The 15,209-nt window shown below is 43.6% G+C and overlaps 1 protein-coding gene across 4 annotated transcripts in view; it reads left to right on the top strand.

Moving 5' to 3' along the window:
• Window positions 1-15,209, top strand: part of FARP1 (FERM, ARH/RhoGEF and pleckstrin domain protein 1) — a 215,822-nt gene that overhangs the window by 25,548 nt on the left and 175,065 nt on the right. The gene's annotated exons all lie outside the window — the stretch shown is intronic.

Below are 15,209 nucleotides of genomic sequence, written 5' to 3'. Positions count from 1 at the left end.
GACTGAAGAATGTGTTCCCAGCTAGTTTGTTCGCTCCTGATTTAGACTATTTAATCCGTAGTATGCGCTCATTTATCCTTGTCTATAAGGAACAAAACATGGAGCTGCTGAGGGGATTTATAGCAGGTTCATTGCCATGGTTTCAGGCAGCCTCACATAGCCTAAAAATAGATACAGGAAAGAATATTCTCTTCCCTCCTCTCCCTCCCCCAGCTCTCTCACTAATTGGAATTTCCTTTTTTGTTTGTGTATTTTTGTTACGGATTCACTGACTCGCAGGTCAGGCAAATTTGTCTGATGTCGCGTTTGAACGAGGAGAGCTCGCTGTGGCACCCGCTGCAGTGGGGAGCGGCCGCCGCCATCGCGTGCCAAGGCCCTCGCCTCCTGCGGCTGCCTCTGGCACCGGGCAGTGGGGGCTCTGGCCGGCTTTATAGCTCTCTGCAAGATGGCACTGGGGTCCAGGCTGTTCAGAGACTGTCCTGGGGAAGCCCTCGAAATGGATCAGCTTGGATTTGTGCCGTGCCGGCAGGGGAAAGGCGCAGAGTAGGCGAGGGTGTGCCTTCGGTGCCAACGCTGTGGCCTGCTTGGCTCCGGCCGGGTGGCCGCTGTGGCGCATGGTGGCTGTCCTGCAGCTGGGGTCCTGCCACCAGCTGAAGGACCAGGGTGGTAACTATGGCAGAACCAGCTCTAAACCACCGCCTCCACCAGCATTTGGTCTGGCTGTTGTTTGGTGGTGGTGGAAAAATGAAGGCAGAACGCAGGTTGGCACGTAGCGCGGTCTCTTCTGAGGTGTGCCGACTGGACTATTTTTATCTTTGGGTTGGGGAGCTGATTATTATATTTTTTTTCCCCTCTTCCACAGAGGTGTTGACTGTTTCTGTTAGCAGGAGGCCCAGATGCTTTTAGATCTCTCTCCCCAGACAGGAAGGGCACGGACTGGAATCACACCGATGCCGTGGATTTCCTGCATTGCTTCCTGTTGAACTCATGGGCCAAGAGCTAGGAGGGGACATACCGTGTTACAGGGCCCGTCTGCAGCGTGCAATTCCTGAGGTTCGCTGCATGCCTTCTTACGGTGGGAAGCAAGTAAATAGCCCCACAGCAGGCTTATCAACTTGTGTCTTTCAGTGACAGGTTTTGAGGCAGGGGGGAAAGCGTTGCGGGTTGAATTACAGAGTGGGGGAATCCTGCGTGGTCTCTCAGCAGGTTGTACGGCAAACAGGGTGTCGGTTTTTGCTTTTTCCTGAGCAAGGCTTTGACTTCGCCCAAGAGGAGCTGCGGTAAGTTTATTGATTTGCTTGTGTTGCCACTGGTGCTGGGCTTTTTTATTCTTCCTGCTGCTGCTTTTGTGGTCAGGGTGCCCTAACCTTTCTCTGTGGGGTCTAAACGTCTCTGTTTAGGGCTGATGTGATGTCAGGGTGTGAGTATGTTAGTGAATGGCTGCAGAGCATTGCTATTTCCTTCTCCTTTTGGCCTGTTATGTATAGGTTGAAAATACATCTGAATTTTCCCATGTTTCTGAACTGATCAGGGCTGTGACTTCTTTTCCCATATACTCTATTGGACAAAACTTGGGCATGTAAGAAGGTGGTTCAGGTGAGATAGGAGTGTGGATACTGGTTCTTCTCCAGTACTGGGCAGTATAAAGGTGTCAAAGACAACTTACTATTCAGAGGATGTTAAAACTCTTCCAGGAGAGTGCCTGTATGTAGGGGTAGAGGGTCAGCAACAGCCTGGTAGCTGAATATTTGATGTTTTGCTGTGAGGTCTTTCTGTTCCCTGCCTGCTGCATTGTGGTCAGTAGCTGCAAGGTGTGTCTGTGCTTTCCTGCACCTCTCTGTGGTATTCTGTAGTATTTATGGGCCTGACCTGGGCAGCTGGAGAGCAGGAGGAAAGCAGCCCCACAGAGGCAGGCACATGCCCTGGCCTCTTCCTCACAGCACAAGGGCAGAGGGTTTGGGGCTGGAGGCTCAGGGTGGCCGTGTTGTTCATGTTATTCTGAAGAATTGCACCTCTCTCCTTGGAGCAGAGAGGAGTTTGCCATCATTTCAAAGGATGCATGTGGAGATTTCCATCAAACACAGAGCTCCCCAGCCCAGCACAGGCCAGCCCAAGTTACAGAGCCAGGCCATGTTAGCGACCCTTTGACATTCTCATCCTGTTTGATGCTAGAGGGGAAATGTTGCCACACCTGTTTGGCGTTTTCACATTTTTTTAAGTGGACCTCCCTTCTGCTGCTGTAATGATTTAAACACCTGGAAATACTGTATGCATGAGTTTGCATTAAATAAAGCAACCTGCTTGCACAGTAGATGATCACCTCTTTCCACTCCTATCTATTCAACACTTGTGTTTAAAACACTAGTATTTTACATCCACTTGTGTTCCCTCTAGCCCTTCCAGCCACTTCCTTGCTGCCAGACACCACTCCCTGCGCACTGGTGTGTGCCACGGGGAAATTGGGGTCAGGTTGCTGTGGGCATCTACAAGAGGAGAGAGGTTGAGGCGAAGGCAGTGCCAAAAGCATCAAGTTGTGTGCTGTTCGTTTTGTCTGGGTAATGAGCTGCTATTTAAAGGTAGATTGTTTACTTGTAGCCCATGTAGAAATCAGAGTATGCATATTCAGGAGGTATGAAAATTGAGGATACCGTTTTCTGGACTCTCAAGGTAGTGTCAGTCACGTCATTTGCTTTCGGTAATGTTCACTCAAGAAGTCAAGGCATCTTAATACTTCAAATATAGTTATAGATTAAATACTGTTTAAAGATCACGATTAATATTGCAAAGCAAAAGGCCATAGTTAAAAGCTGTAATTCTCCCTTTTTGTGATTTCTGACACAATCTTTAATTCTTTAGTTGCGTTTTTCCCCCTCTCTTGATCTCCGTTTTGGTTTTGGGGTTTGATAGTTCTCCTATAGCAATGCCCTGTTGTGTGTATTGCATTGTCTGTGAGAAAAGTCTAATTCTTCACCTTTTGCAGTTTGGAAGAGGAGGGTGGCTAAAGCTTCTACAGAGCTGGATTCAATTATTGACAGAGGTCCCTGTGTTGTTAGGAAGTAAATTAAACACCCAGAAAATGATTAAACTCTTGATAAAACCTGAGATTTGTGAGCTAATTTTCAGAAAGCCTCATGCTCCTGAATGCAGCCTGTAGTAAAAGGATCTGTAATAATATCTAAGGAAAGCTGCAGAATGTGAAATACTTGAAGAATGATTTCAGCCTCAGAGTCTCAGTTTGGGAATACAGAATTGGTGGATTTACCTTGGATTTCAGTCTGTCTGACCTAGATCAATAAACAGATTTAGACTTCAGACTCCCTCTGGGTCAGTATCTCCGTATCTGGAGGACCTGGGTTTTCTGTCTGTAATTCCCCATATATGAGGTATGGCTAATATCATTCCTTCCCATCTCACAAGGGTATCATGAAGTTAAAGTTAAGCACTTACTGAGACTAAAACAGCCTGCTATACAGAAAGTGCAGAAACTCGCTTGTTAAATTCTGTCTTAACAGCAGAGTGTGAGTAGTTAATAAGCTTTAATGATGGAGCAGGGAGGGAAGAATGAATACTGATTACCTTCCCCTTAATTGATGGTGCTATCCTGTACTGTGAATGAGGCAGAGTGGTCTTTGGCAGGGTCAGGGAGGGGAAATCTGTGCAGCTTAGGGCGTGCAAGAACAGGGACTTACGGTCTGATTGCATGCTTCAAACCAAACAATTTCCAATTCTTAACTCTTCCTTTAAGGCATGCAATTTTCTCTTACTTAAAGAAAAAAATGAAAATCCCTGCTGTTTAAAAATGAAGGCTCCCATTACAGTTGCAAACGTTATGTCCTCATGCAGGATTTCTGTCTCTCGTTTGAGCAAGGAGACTCGCATCCACGGTAGGTGGCTGTGCTCCCCCGTGGCTTCCCACTGCGCCAGGAGGACACAGGAACGTTCACCTCAGTTCCCACCTCTGGAAGCAAATGGCCTTAGACCTTTCTCCCAGGAGCATGTTTTTTTTCAGGCTCTCATCCCAGTCAGCTCCTTCGCCCCCTCGGATCTGGTGTGGGGAGGATGAGTGACCAGGTTTCCCCACGGAGCCTGCACCTGCACCAGTTGGGGCAACCACAAAAATCCAAAGATGTGACAGGCGCCTCTCTTCTCCGGTGGAGATGGGCATGGTCTGGTTGTCACCGGGGAAGCGTGTGAAGTTCAAGCATACTCAGCAAGGAAAGGCTCATGGGAGATATTAGTTATGCACACTTCAGAGGTCTTTGTCTGCCGTGGGTATGCTCTATGCTACTATCGGATGCGGGCATAAAAGCTTCTTTCCGTGTTCAGCATAATCTAAAGTTACTCGAGAGGCGAGAGCCAAGAAAGGAATATGCGTACGTAATATTCTCACAGGGAAGAGCAATCCAATACCCAGTCTTCCTGCCCACGTAGCGCACCAACGTGACCCGCAGCGCTGCTTGCTGGTAGCTGCACCTCGGTGGTGTTGGAAGGCTTTTACTTAGGGGGAGGATCCGTCAAAATCTGTGTTACTTGCAACGTCCGTCTTTCTGCTTGGTCTTTCTCTGGGAACTTCTACATCGTAATATCTTAATTCAAAAAAAAAAAAGAAAAGAATCTGAATCTTAAGCCTCTCTGTTATATTCAGATCGCAAAGACTGTTTTTGGCTGCTACTTCTGACAATGTTTTAAGGAGGATGGTGCAGACCGATGGGCAGCTCTGGCAGTAGTTCTGCTTTCTCTGCTTGCAAATGCTGCAAGGAAGAGAACAGAACAAGAGAATCGATGCTTTCCACTAGCCCCTTCCGTGGTAAAAAGTACAGATGCTACAGATAATGCCTCTTCACACTTCCAAGCAAGTAATTAGTTTTGAAATCTAACAGAATCCACAGGGATGTGATCTGCACTGAAACAGGTTTGCTGATAAAGGTATGATGGTGTGGTTGAACAGGTGCGCCCTTCTCCTCCAGATCCTAAAATTTGCAATAACAGTGCTGTGCTTTGGAGTGACTTATGCCAGCTTTCATTGTGAAGTAAGTTGTGGTGGGAAAAGGAGTTTATTTTGCAGACATAACATCACCTAATGGCATTTTTGGTCTGTCTTTTATGAAGAACAACCCTAGTCTCCACGATGCTTATACAATACTTATATTTTAGCTGGATATAAAGTGAGGACTTACCTGTGGCAGCAGTATATCTGTGTCTCTGTCTCGTAGTATCTCTGATAGCTGTTCATGGAGTAAATGCAGTGTTATCAATTATCTAAAGACAGAGAGGTATTGTATCTTGAAAGATCAGGAGAGCTGTCGTCAGACAGAAAGGGACAGACAGTGTCTAGACGGCACTGCTCAGCGCAGGTAGAGTTTCTGCTTGGCTCTTTTAGTGGTTATACTATTAGAAACGAAAAGAACTGAGACAGAAACCTAAGCAAGTTTGAAAGTTTGGTTTTAAGTTTTACAATTATTTCTGAAGGAAAAATAAAGACATCATTTTTGAACACTATAGGATATTTCAATTTAGATACTATACAGTCATGCCTCCTGGCCCGTTCATTATATGTCCACCAGGATGCCAATGAGTCTATTAAGTTGTTTTCCAAGCAGCAGTACATAAAGCAATTTATTTTTCCTGATGGTACGAGCATTTCTTACTGGGAGCTGGGTCATTACCATGTGCGGTGTTTTGTTGGTCAAGCATAATGAAGGCTTCTGCTAAAAGAATTATTAAAAAAAATAAAATCATTCTATATTCTATTATATTGAGCAGTTCTACAAACACAAAAAGGCTCTTTCAAGAACAAATGTCTAAATATTTAAAACGTGCAGGATTTTTTTTTCCTGTTTTTATAGTGGCTTGTATACCGAGCACACAATTGAGACCGTAAGTATGTTTTTCCTGGTGGAAGACGATAGACTGTGTATATATAATAATTTTGTGGGAGTCTGATCACAAGCTCTGGGCAAAAAGGAAGTTAGTCAAGACCACTGTGGCTTCAACGTAACATGTTTGGGTAGGCATCTTCCCCGGGTGCATGGTGCTGAACGCGGGCGTCGTTGTCCTCTGCGGTTTCGAGCTGCTGGGCCATGGGGTGATTCTGTGTAGTGCATTGTGCATGGTGGTGAGCTCCCAAGCTTCTGCTCTGTCCTTGTGCCGTATATCGTCAGCACAACAAATCGTAACCTGTCTCTTTCTCAGTAGGAGAAAGAACGAGGTGTTTGCATGCTGACCACAGCATCTTCGGCTCGTTGTCCGTGTGCTCAGGGAAGGGGCAGAAGTTCCTCCGAGGGGCTGCCGAATGCCCAGGTTGGGCTTCGGTTCCTGACAGCTCTCTGGAGGAGCCACTGAGAATACCTCTACTGTCTATTCGTACTTGGTTCAGAGAAATAATATTCCCCCCAAGCTGCCTATTTCTCAAAAACAGCACCGTATGAGATTTTCCCCCAACTGCTGAACAGTAGTATTACCGTAGCGTGTTATTTATTCTTTTGACATGTTTTTATTTCGTGCAAAAACGTTTGCGTTATACTTGAGGCTGGGTATGAGTTGCTGGATCCCTTTCAGAATTCTGTTAAATCTGGAAGGAAATCAGATTACTTTCTTCTACTATAAGCACATTCGGCTTGGCTTTCACACGAGGTGTTGTATGGGTGAGTGAGCCCAGAGCACTCCAGCTGGTGCAACAGCTTTATTTATGCAGAGTGATGGCATGAAAGGGTTTTGAAAAATGCTTTTAATGGTTTCAGGAGGGATTTGTATTACTGTTGAACCACCAGACTGCTTTAAGTTCTTACCCACTTCGCTTATATTTTCAGCTGACAAACCGTGGGCTCTGGTGGTGACCCCCCGTTGATCAAGAAACTCCTCTAGCTGGGAACACAAAATAAAGAGAGGTTTTCTTAAGCTCTCTTTTGTATGTTCCTAGCATGTGCCATGTGGCAATAAAGCTCCCACAGCCCTTCTGTCCATAACAAGCTTTTTTACCATAGCTTTTTGCCCACATGGCAATGCTTCTGTACCTCAGCTTTAAAAGGGTTTAGGTCTTCATGAAGTGGTAACGTGTACTTTGTCACTTCTGCAGCACATTATGTTATCAGGAAAGAACTAGCCGGGTGACTTCTACATGCATTTCATGCAGTCTATACTCCTATTTTTAATGGATTTTTTAAGATTGCATTTTGTCACTTGTTAAAGCATATTGAAGTTCTTCTTTTTCATAAGCTTTATTGGCAGAATTGGCACAAATAGTTATGCAAAATAGAAGGGGTGTCAATGAAATCAAATATACGTAGACGATACCAGCAGCTTGCAAATTCCTCCTAAGCATCATTTCTTACACAGGCAATTGAAATGTAAGCAGGAAGGGTTTGGGCAATATTCAAACTATTGTTTAAAACATCTCCGAAAGCAGCTTGTGAATTTCATAGTAAAGAAGAAATATCATCCCCCCGTAGGGTAAAGCAGAAAAGATGTAGTCTGTTTGGGACAGTAAAGTGTCAGGAAAGTATTTTCAAAGAAAGATAGCGTTGAACTTCACATACAAGTAAGTCATAAACCACTTACAAGGTATGTAAGCAATCATACAATAAATGCAAAGCAAGAAGGCAATATTTCATTCAAATTTTACCCTGTCTAATAGTAAACCGAGTGTTTGTGTAGCAATACCTGCTGCTGGGCTGTTAAGGGATTCATGGCTCCAGGAGCTTGACTGGAGCTCCCCATTTTGCTTAGACTCAGTCACTGGTTTCAAAGGGAAAGCACAGTTGTTGGGGGAGAGTCACTAACTATCAGTTGGAGCTGATCGTTCCCATTGCTTAGCAGACGAGATGCTAATTTGCCTTCCAGGAATAGCCGGAATTACCTGTTTGTACAGTGCCTTGGAATTGGTGATGTAAAAGCTGAAGAAAAACTTCAGAATTGTCTGTCTTGGTTTGAATGTGATATTAGCTTTCCTGACTGAAGTAAATAGTATCGATCAGTGGTACAAGGGTACATGGTGAAGAATAAATAGTGGAAGCACGTCCCTAGTGCTTAGGGAATGGTCGCAGCTAGTCCCACGAGTAACTTGGGTGAAGAGTTTTCTGAGGAGTTCCTTTAGGGGGATGAGCTTCACTTAAGGTAATTGCTCACATACATATATATATGCATATGTATATACGGCTTTGCTTGTGTGAGATGCAGGGGAAAAAAAAACACGTTCCTTGCCTGCAAGAACTTTCTAATGCAAGGTTGTCTGGAAAGTGGAGCACAGGGAGTCAGTATATTTACTGCCTTGTTAATGTTGTTGACAGTCATCAAAAATAATTCTAGTTGTTCCTTTTTTTCCTTTAAATACTATTTGCAGACTAGACTGGCTTGAATCACAGAGCAATCTGTATTTATGCTTAAGGGATGAGATTTTTCAGAGACAATTGCAAAAGCATACAGAAATGTATTACTGTACTTGTTGATAGATCTACTGACAGGTGTGTAGTTGAGGAAAAAGATAGCGTGCATCAGATTTGTGCAGGATGGGACTGCTCTTTGCTGACATCTGGCAGAAGATCTGGAATCTGGGACAGCTGCTAGCGCCACAGAATTGCAAACAGCTTGAGGACCTGAATGTAATGAAGATAAATGAGCTCGAGCGGGAAGCTGAATGGCTCTAGAGGTAGGAGTAGTAATGAACGTGGGTACTCTGAATGCACAGAGTACAGACAGGCTTGCAAGAGGTGTTTTTAATGCTGCGTGTTGTCCTGTACATACATATACATTCATTATTCTGGTTTTCAGGCTACGTTACTGGTGTGCTGAGTGGTTTGAGCTTTTGTAAAGCCATTTATCCCTTTTGTAAAGTTTCCGTGTTCCTTGACCCAGTTTCTATGGTGTAGTCATGTAGATGGACAGACTAAGTGCTCTGATTGGTAGTGCTATCCAGTCCACTTACTTGGTAACACCAAGTTAGCTAGAATACAAAAGCAATGCCAAATTCTGGGACTAGTAACGCAGTAGCTAATGGCTGACCAGCAGCTCTGTGCCATTGTGTTAGGGTCTGGGAATTTGACATTGGTTTCATATTCTAGCTAATTTGGTATGATCAAGCAAAACAGTGAGATGTAGAGATTTCAGAGTCTGACCAATAGGGGTAACTTTATGGGCTGTCTTTATTTTCATGACAAGTGATGAATTTTATTCTCTTATAGATACTCTGCCTTATTTAAGGGCTTTCCTTGTTGCTGCAGATCTTAGTAAGTCTGCAGAATGCTAGAATATCCAGTTCTGAGGCCCGCAAAAAGTAGACAGCCATGGTGGTTTCTTGGACAGGCAGGTATTAAGAGATTGATTTTTCTGTGTCTTTAGGGGCTGGAATAATAAAATAATAAATTAATAAATCCATGTTTAAAAACTAAACCCAGTTTAGGAGCTCACTCACCATCCTGTCATCCTGTTCTTTGCTGCCTGTACAGGGGACTAAACATGAGCCTGTAGTGCTGATCTTCTGTACCATAGATCACCTAGAAGATCCCTGCTTCTGACTTCATGAAACAATCATCATTTAGAATGTTTTTTTTTTTTTTTCTTTTAAATCCCAGAAAATAGTCCAATGAAACAGGAGAACCAGCTTTTTAATAATATTTCTTTCTCTATCTGAGCATTGTGGATGTGAGCAGGAGCAGACAGCAGTCAGAACAGGAATCCAGAAACCACCTTCTGTTTACAACATTTCCTTTAGAAGCTGAGCAACTAAACTTACCCTGCACCTGTGCCTGTGCTACTGCCCTTCAAGCTTGAACTACTTTTCTATTACAAGCTTTTGGTATCGCATTTCTTTGCTTCCACAAAAATGCAGGTCCATTAGCCTAATGAAAATTTTCTGGATTTAAGTCAGATTTCTAATGTATATTTTTCTTTGTCAGGGTCTTTGTGTAATTTCAGGTGTGTATGATGTTCTGTGCAGAATAATGTGAAGCATGAACATTTTTTTAATGAGGCAGCTGTTTGTAGTTTTCAGTAGTTCCTTAAGAAAATTGGACTTTAAAGATAAGATTTTCCAAGAAATCTTTTGATATTCTCCCATGAGAAACTGCCAAAGACTCATAATATGATGGTGACTTTAAAGCTTTTGAAAAAATCCTCTCTTCTCTGTTGCAGACTTCTCCTTCCTACCAGACGTGTTCTGTGTTTTAAAAAGGATAGATCTGTCATGTCCAGGCATTCCAACACGGATGTCCCACTTGAGGACTGGTGACTCCCACTCAAGAACCAAATTTTGATCATTATTGTTTGCCTTGAACATAGCTGATTCAGTTGTTTCAGTTGGCATGACTCGAAAATTTGCCATTTATTGCTCTGGCGGCCAGCCATTAGCATTGTGGCTGTTAGAAAATGACAGAATGGGTGAGGCTGGAAGGGACCTCTGGAGGCCATATGGTCCAACCCTTGCTCCAGCAGGGCCACCCAGAGCAGGTCACCCAGGACCAGGTCCAGGCAGATTTTGAAGATCTCCAAGGAGGAGACTCCACAACCTCAACTGGGCTCCATCATTCGCACAGCACAGAAGTGCTGCCCAATGGTCAGAGGGAGCCTCCTGTGTTCCAGTTTGTGCCCATTGCCTTTCGTCCTGGCACTGGGCACCACCAAAAAGATCTTCTGTCCTCTTTGCATCCTCCCTTCAGGGACTTACAGACATGGATGAGATTCCCCCCGAGCTTCCTCTTCTCTGGGCTAAAAAGTCCCAAGGTTTCTCAGCTTTTCCTCATAGGGGAGGTGCTCAAGTCTCTGTGTCATCATCTTTGTGGCCCACTGTTGGACTCTTTCCAGTATGTCCATGTCTCTTTTGCACTGGGCGGTGCCCAGAACTGGACACGGTACTATGGGTATGGCCTCATGAATGTTGAGTACAGGGTGGTCCCCATCACGTGTTGGGGCCTGGGGTTGTTCTTCCCCAGCTGCAGGACTCTGTCATTCTGCTTGTTGAACTGGATGAGATTCTTGTCAGCCCACCTCTCCAGCCTGTCGAGGTCCCTCTGGATGGCTGCATGGCCCTCTGGTGAGCCAGCCACTCACCCCAGTTTTGTGGCATCTGCAAGTTTACTGAGGGTGCACTCTACCCCATCGTCCAGATCCTTAGTGAAGATATTCAACAGGATTGGACCCAGTTTTGACCCTTGGGATACACAGCTCGTTACTAGCCTCCAACAAGACTTTGGGCTGCTGACCACTACCCTCTGGGCCCAGCTGTTCAGCCAGATTTCAATCCACAGTTTTTGACTCGGGGGTCACCTTACATCAGTGGTACACCTGGTGCAGATGGACTGTCACTATATTTGCTTAGTTTGTCTGCCATGGAATTGTGAAAATTAATTGGGATAACGTTTCACAAAATACAAAAACCTGAGACATATTGGCCCTGCATCCGTTCCTCATCATTTCAGACTATATTCAATTTCTGTCTTCCTGTTCCACTTTGCTTGTTATTTTATTATTATCCCTTTTAAAATACGGATCCAAGAAACTTGCTTTCCTATTTGATATTTATGGTCATTCTGGTACATTAATGAAAATGTGGCTTTTTTGGCAATTTTTCCTGAGGGTATAGAATTTTCCCTTACTGAAGACAGTACAGATCCATTACGTGTGTTTTGTCATACATTTTTGCCTACTTTGTTGTCCAAGGGAGGGAAAAGGAAATAGGAAGAATCGGTGCATCATACGAAAAGCGGTTGATGAATTGGCCTCTGCAGCGAAGCAGCTGAGGTTCAGACACGTCCTGCTACCTCTGCTGTGGAGGCATTAATGTCTGGTGCAGGGCTGGACAGGCCTTTGGGAGCAGTGGCATCGTCAGCTTCTTTCACAGAGCCCTCCACGTTCAACCTGTGCATATCATCCTGTCTTTCCTCATAACTGACTTATTTGACTTATTAATTTTTTTTTGGTGTCAAATTCTGTGTTTTTCTGCAAGATGAAGGTGCTTAGAACTGAGGAAGAATACTTTACGGTAGTATTTCCATATAATCCTCTCTGCAGCTGAGGCTTTCCAAAAATTTTACAGAAAGCTGAGCCCTACGAGCCCATGCTGGTAGGCTGCCTGGATCGCCCCTTTTTTTCTTTGCTGCTCCACATTCATTATGCCTTGGCAGGTCTGTTTCAAATTTGTTCTTTTCTAGTCCTCTGGTGCCTTCTTAGTTCTTACTAAGAGTTTATAAGTCTTTGAGACAGTTTGAGTCGTCTCATCTGGTATTATATTGACTACATTAATTTCTTTCAGACGTCTCGTTACCGCCTGATCTGGGAGACGGTGGGCCGGCTTCTGAGAGGCCTGGACTGCTCCTCCGGCCTTGCCACTGCTCCGCTCAGTAGCCTTTAAGGCCAGTCATGCCATCCCACTGGGCCTGCTTTCCCCACCTTTAAAAGGGGAATAATGAACAGCGTGCTTCCTTCTGTTGTGTGCTTTGAAAGCGTGCCTTAACAAAACAGAAGTGGGAAAGGCCTCCACACCTGGTGAGACGCTCCCCCAGCAACAGGAGCCTTCAGGCTTCAGGAGCTTTTTGCATCAAGTGTCCAACCTCCTTGTCTCACAGAAACGCAGAGTAATTAACAGATTAGATTAGCGAATATTCCAACGGGAGTTCTGCTCGTGTTTCAAACACTGGCTTATTTCTTCTTTTATTTCTTCAGTATTTCATAATTTGTTGTAACCTTTTGTTCTCCCCACCAAGACAAAAAGGTGTTGCTTTTACTCCTAGGTCCCGTTAGAGTACTGCTAAGTCAGTTTAATTGGTTTTTCTTCCTGCCAAAGAAAAATACATGGAAACATTATTTGGCCTGAGCCTTTCAAACGCTATAAAATGCACCTGTTCAGGCACAGTTTTGAACACCGAGAACCGCAATGACATTAAGCTGAGCCCCATCTTGGCCTTCGTCCAGCTACTGCGTGAGTGTGCAAAGAACTTAAAATTTTCATCTGACCGCGCAGTATCTGTGTAACTGGATTGTTAATGTGTGGTTTGGACTAAGACACACTTAGTAATTTATCTGATGGCATTTGTACCTTTTTGTAGTTGATGCCCTCCAGGTGTTTCAGGTAGAGTTATGTGAGATGGCTTGAGTCAATCTGCTGGCCTGCCAGCACCTGCAAGAAACACTGGCTGGGCTTAGCTCACCCTGGCCTTAGGTTTGCCAGCACACCAAGAGTGGATTTAATTTGCCAGCCCAGCAAAGAACAAAACACTGAATTATTTTCTTTTGGATTAGCAAGGTTTATTGGCTCAGCGAAGGGTCCGAGGAGGGTGAGAGTGTATTTATAATTCTCCATCCTCTGTCCAAACCTAAGCCTCATTGTGACAGACATTAGGTATCCCCCCTCAGGTTTGCTTAATATTTGCTTACTACTGTTCTCTTACGTTCTGTGACCTTCTTGGTCATCTAGATCAAAGTGATTTGTGGAAAGGTGTGCAGTTTGCCAGATGTGCTGCATTATTTTAGAGCGGGTAATTGTAAGTTTGAAGGCTGCTTTTATGTAAAAGCGTAATAAATACATTGTGCCCATGTTACAACAGCACCATAGTGAGTGAGGCTAGCATCATACATACAAAAAGTAATGTCCAATATGGCATGCTGATGTTTAGAGACAGAGAGAAAGAAAAAAAAAAAAAAAAAAAAAAGGAAAGGTCTGCTTTTAATTTGCAAGTAGCAGATACAAGTGATCATCGTGGCCAATACTTCTTAGGTCTTTGCTTCCAATGTGAAATGTGCATATGTAACTGAATGGTTCAATATATATTACAAGAGTTTCTATATTACTCGCTGTTAATAATAATAATAATAATAAACCTCTCAGCTGTGTATGTGGAGTGGTTTGGCTTGTACTTTTCCTCCATGTTTCTTTTGGCTCCTAACTTCGGGTCTTTTTTCCTTATTTCACCAAGTTTATTGGCCTGTCTGAATGTGTGTGTGGGCCACTGGATCATCTAGTCAGAAGAACATTCACAGAAAGGTTTGAGCTCCATAATAATTCCTTATGTTGAATATTTAATGGTATCTCTTGAATTGGGCTGGATTAATTCCTACATTTTGGAACTATTAAGTAGAACAGCTTTCCTCTTTGTCCACTTCAAATGTCTGTACCTAGCCCAGCAATTTGCTACTCCTAGCAATTGTAGAGGTCCTTTCTTCAGTACTGGTGCTGTCTGTGGCATATGGTGGCTTTAGGAGAGCTCTTAAAACAGCTTTTGAATTAACAGTATTTGCATCTAGTCGTATTTCCAGTGTTTAAAAGTTCCTGTGTACTTAAGTGCCAGGAAAATCAAGTTTATTTGTGAGTTTATTTGTAAGAGTGTTGCTATATAGCTCTCTCTCTTTTCTTCCTGGAATTCCTGCCTCCAACTGCAGTTTTCTTGTTGACACTTCTTGTCTCATAAAAGGTTTCAATTTAATTAATTTTAAAGAATAAAATCAATTGAATCGATTCCATTTACGTTTTAGATCACAATGCCAATTGATGAAAATTTATGAAGTGCATTTGCCTCTCATTAGTATTTGGCTTGTGCTTGGCTGGGTTTCACTAGCATCTCTTCAACCCCGATGAGTAGGATAGTGCTGTTTCATTGCAAAACTCGCTGGTTCGCCACGTTTAGCTATACTCGCTGTTGTCCTCTGGGGAAGCTTCTAGGTTTCCTGCTGGTTTTTGTTCTCCTTCACTTGTGCCTATTGAGTTGAGATGTAGAGGTGTGTGGTCCCTGATTTTTCATTCCCTGCCCTCTCAGCTAATGCTTTTTTCTTTTAATCAAAGTACTGTTTTAAAAAATTTTCACTCCGAGCTACTCGCTGCATTAAAGGTCTGTGGGAACAGATTGGTCAGGAAATGGAAGAGTGATGTGCAGTAAATAGTATAGCCTGCCAAAGACAGGATTGTTTTTATTCCCTCCTTATAGTATCTTATTACATGGCACTGGTCTTTATAGTATACGGTAGAACTGGTGAGACATTTCACTAGTACATAGGCTGTATTGTGCTCTCTGTTTTTCCCATAGGCTTCTCAATAATTTTAACCTCAGAGTAAAAGCCAGGCTGTGATTGGCAGTACTATTCTTATAGCTCTGTTCAGCTGGAAAGTTACATTTCCATTCTTTCTGTGTGCTACATGTTTTTTTAATGGTCATTGATCAGCATATAAAAGTCACGGGGAATGGAAATGCAGTTACCAAGAAAGACAAATAGACAGTAGCAGCAGGTTT

This window comes from Anser brachyrhynchus (genome assembly GCF_964034855.1).
Source record: "Anser brachyrhynchus genome assembly, chromosome: 1".
Lineage (NCBI taxonomy): Eukaryota > Metazoa > Chordata > Aves > Anseriformes > Anatidae > Anser > Anser brachyrhynchus.
Note: the sequence above shows the minus strand (reverse complement) of the source record. Positions and strands in the feature narration are given on the sequence as shown.